Below are 5,157 nucleotides of genomic sequence, written 5' to 3' on the forward strand. Positions count from 1 at the left end.
GAATTCACAAGGAACTTAAACAAATTTACAAGAAAAAACAACCCCATCAAAAAGTGGATGAAGGATATGAACAGACACTTCTCAAAGGAAGACATTTATGTGATCAACAGACATGAAAAAAGCTCAACATCACTGATCATTAGAGAAATGCAAATCAAAACCACAATGAGATACCATCTCACGCCAGTTAGAATGGTGATTATTAACAAGTGAAAAAACAATACATGCTGGCAAGGCTATGGAGAAATAAGAATGCTTTTACACTGTTGGTGAGAATGTAAATTAGTTCAATCATTGTGGAAGATAGTATGGTAATTCCTCAAGGATCTAGAAGCAGAAATACTGTTTGACCCAGCAATCCCATTACTGGGTATATACCTGAAGGAATATAAATCATTCTGCTATAAAGACACATGCACACATATGTTTATTGCAGCACTATTTACAATAGCAAAGACATGGAGCCAGCCCAAACGTCCATCAATGATAGACTGGATAAAGAAAATGTGGTACATATATACCATGGAATACTATGCAGCCATAAAAAGGAATGAGATCATGTCTTTTGTGAGGACATGGATGAAGCTAGAAACCATCATCCTTGGCAAACTAACACAGGAACAGGAAACCAAACACAGTGCGTTCTCACTCATAAGTAGGAGTTGAACAATGATAACACATGGACACAGGGAGGAGAGCAACACATACCAGGGCCTGTTGGGGGGGTGGGGGTCAAGGGGAGGGAACTTAGAGGATGGATCAACAGGTGCAGCAAACCACCATGGCACACTTATACCTATGTAACAAACCTCCACCTTCTGCCCATGTATCCCAGAACTTAAAAGAAAAAAAAAATTAGCACTAGGCAAGGTATTCGTAGGCTTCCCCATAGAGCTCACTATCTGATACTATGGCTAGAATGCCTGTTACAGGAAACACACAAGACCTCCCCAACATATGGATGGCATGAAAAGGTTATGAGGTAAAGCCTTCCCTCTGTTATGTCCAGGTCATCCATACCACTCTCCCAAACTAACCATCTCTGTCAAGCTAAGCCCATATACAAATCATTCCACACTGTACTGTAATCATTCCGTCTTCCCTTTCCCCCCAGCTTGTGTCATGAATTCCAACTGTCCTCTGCATTGCACAGCACGACCTTTTATATGCCTGGAAGATGGAAGCACCTCACATGAGTAGGGAAAGCAGGCGCCTTCTACTCCATGAGGGATGGGGGTCACAGTGAATGGGTCTTGCCTTTCAGAAGGGCAATTTGCAACCGTGTATAAAGAATGTCAAATGTTCACATCTTTTTGCCCCACCATTCCAATTCCAAAAATTTATCCTAAGGAAATAGAATTATGTCAATGCTCAAAGCAGCACTATTTATGAAACTACAAATCAGCAACACCCTAAATGCAGAAGTATATAATTAGTAACTGTAGCAAAATTGTTACTTGCTCTATTTCAGGTATTGTGCTAATCCCATTTATGGTGACCAGGAAAATACACCTGATACACCTTCAGTGGAATTGACCAAAATCCCAAGAGGTTCCTGAAAATCCGTTATTGCATTTGCACAGAAGCCATGCTTACCATGAACTGCATCCAACTAATGTCTGAGAACAGCAGGAATACCAAGACAAGCCCTTTCCTGGGAGATGTGAGACTCTTCTAACAGCCAACTGGCTCAAGAACTCCCTGATGGCCTTGTAAACCTTCCTTACACAGCATGACAGTCTAGGACACTTCCACCCAACCTTTGTCCCCTCTCTTTCATCCAGGGTCAGACTTGCACTATGATCTGATGTCTCTTCCAACCTTCTCTAGCTCCCTCGCCATTTTCTTTCAAAGGCATTTCCCTAATAAAATCCTTGCATATTAAAAAAAGCAAAAGGTTTGAAAACATATTTCTCAAAAGAAGACAAATAAATAGCTAAGAAGTCTATTTAAAAGTGCTCAACATCACCAATCATTAGATAAATACAAATAAACCCTGCAATGAGATATAATCTCACCCCAGTTAAAATGACTTTTATCCAAAACACAGGCAATAACAAATGCTGGTGAGGATGCAGAGAAAGGGGGACCCTTGTACACTGCTGGTGGGAATGTAAGTTAGTATAGCCACCATGGAGGTTCTTCAAACAATTAAAAATAGAACTATGATACAATCCAGAAATCCCACTGCTAGGTATATATCTCAAATAAATTATACCAATTTATAAAAGAAATGTCTTCATTCCCATGTTCATTGAAGGAAAATTCACAGTAGCCAAGATAAGAAATCAACCTACATGTCCATCATGAACTAATGGGTAAAGAAAATATAGTATGTGTGTGTGTGTGTGTATATATATACACACACACACACACACACACACATACACATACACACAATGAAATACTACTCAGCCACAATAAAGAATGAAATCCTGTCATTTGCAAAAACACAGATAAAACTGGAGGACATTATGGTAAATGAAATACTCCAGGTACACAAAGAGAAACATCACATGTTTTCAATTTTATTGAGAACCTAAAAATAAAATGGAACTCATGGATATGAAGAGTAGAATGATGGTTACCAGCCAGAATCGGGGATTCATAGCAAGAAGTGGTGGGCTAAATGTGAATGATTAATGGGTAAAAAAAAAAAATACAGTAAGGTAGAATGAATAAGATCTAGTATCTGGTAGCAGAATAGGTTGACTATAGTTAACAATAGTTTATTTTATATTTTACAATAACTGAAAGGCTGGAATTGGAATGTCCCTAAAAAATGATAAATGCTTAAGATGATGGATACCATAATTACCTTGATTTCATCATTACACATTTTTCCCATATTGTAAAAATTGCATGTGCAATATAAATATTCACAACTATTATATACCCAAAATAATGAAAAGTAAAAATTGAAAATAATTATATTATAAAAGGTGGTAGTATCTTTTATATCCAAGTTACAAACATTTGCAAAGCTTTGTGTCTTAATAATCTATTTTATAATTAAAATATTTAAGAACTGTAAAGGCATCGTGGATAATACAGATCTGCTATTCTTTTAAAAATTTCACCATTTCTTTTTTTTTGTTTTGTTTTTTGAAAAGCAGTCTGTCTCTGTCGCCCAGTCTGGAGTGCAGTGGCGTGATCTTGTCTCACTGCAACTTCCGCCTCCCGGGTTCAAGTGACGCTCCTGCCTCAGCCTCCCGAGTAGCTGAGATTACAGGCATGTATCACCATGCCCAGCTAATTTTTGTATTTTTAGTAGACTCGGGGTTTCACCATGTTGGCCATGCTGGTCTCGAACTCTTGCCCTCGGGTGATCCACTCACCTCAGCCTTCCAAAATGCTAGGATTTCCAGGCATGAGCCACTGCACCTGGCCACCATTCTTATTAACAAAAAAGATCTTGGCAATTACTCCCATAATCCCCTTGGATTGTGTCTCACTTGAAAATATTGCATGATTTCAAGGAGGTAAAAACTTCCACATTTACTTGTGACGAAAAAAAAAAAATCTTTAGTGAAGGATATGTCTGAAAATGTAGCATTTTATATTTTAAAGACTTAAGACTCATAAGAAACTACATTTTGGTGAAAGATTTTTGAATACTGTAAATCTACATTTATTTTTGAAACTTGGGCATGAGTCTCCTGCTTGCTCTTTCCTCAGTGACTTATCTGCTCATTTATTCATTCCTGTCATGTACGTGTTAGATTAAAATTAACAGAATTTTATTGTGAATCCTCTGTAAATTAAGAATACTTAGAATCCATATTAGATCTTTTGCAAGGCCATGCTTACTAGTGTCCCAATACCCTCTCCTTCTTGCTGCTAATTTCCATTAAACCCTCTTTCTTTCTTATGACAAATATTAAACATTCACGAACACATGAATTGAAAGTAAAATACCTACTATCTTATTTGTGGAAGCATTTTCAAAAAAATCTTACTTAGCTTGTTTAATAATATTTATTAAACGTTTAATATATTTAAGTTATTTGAGAAATTGTATAATAATTATAATTGTAATGATAACACCCGAAAAAGGTTAAACACTTAGGATCTTATGGTCATAGGAGTTTTTAAATGTTATTATTTAAATACTTATTTTTTTTTTGGCTGGGCACAGTGGCTTACGCCTGTAATCCCAGCACTTTGGGAGGCCAAGGCAGGTGGATCACCTGAGGTCAGGAGGTCGAGACCAGCCTGACCAACATGGTGAAACCCCATCTTTACTAAAAATACAAAAATTAGCCAGGCCTGGTGGTGCATGCCTGTAATCTCAGCTACTCCAGAGGCTGAGGCAGGAGAATTGCTTAATCCCAGGAGGCGGAGGTTGCAGTGAGTTGAGATTTCACCACTGCACTCCAGCCTTGGCAACACGAACGAAACTCTGTCTCAAGAAATAATAATAATAATTAATAAATAAAATAAATACTTATTTTTTTTCAGAGAGCAATGATGAGGTCACCAATAAAAGATTGTAATGCAAACATATTTAATTAGGACAAAAATCTTCAGAGTAGTTGAATGAAAACTTAAGTTCAAGGAGAAATTCCCTATAAAGAAATTCTGAAAGAAGAGTTCTCATATTTTTAAAAATAGATGACAAGAGGTATCAAATTTTGATGGCATTTAGATTTCATCAAATGCATTTTAAAGCGATATGTTTCCTTTTAATTATTACAAGTATAAATGTTGAAATAATAATTATTGCAAACTATTTACGCTTGATTAGAATTTTAGCTATCAAAAGTGTTCTCTGTGGTGTGATAGTCTACTTTCCTTACAGTGTTTTGTTTCAGAATATTTGAATAAAACTATTAAAATATTGTTCTTCATGGTTAGAACTGTTGGGCTCTGTACTAGTACATATATATTGCAAGTATTCTGTTACAGATATTTCCTCCACTTCACGTATGTACTTACAATGACATTTCCATTTCTTAAACAATTAGCAAATTAAGTCTATCAAATTGTATTCTACTGCCTTTAAAGGACTGACAGTAAGCTACAGTAAGCCAACTCAGAAACACGAAGACATGTACATGTCTCTTGTAATGAGTGACTGAGATGTGGAATGAAGCACAACAAAGTCAAGCCTGTACATGGCCTAATCTGTATTTCATGTGTTTTTCTTTCTTTATC

Source organism: Mandrillus leucophaeus, unplaced genomic scaffold, assembly GCF_000951045.1.
Source record: "Mandrillus leucophaeus isolate KB7577 unplaced genomic scaffold, Mleu.le_1.0 Scaffold2263, whole genome shotgun sequence".
NCBI classification, from domain to species: domain Eukaryota; kingdom Metazoa; phylum Chordata; class Mammalia; order Primates; family Cercopithecidae; genus Mandrillus; species Mandrillus leucophaeus.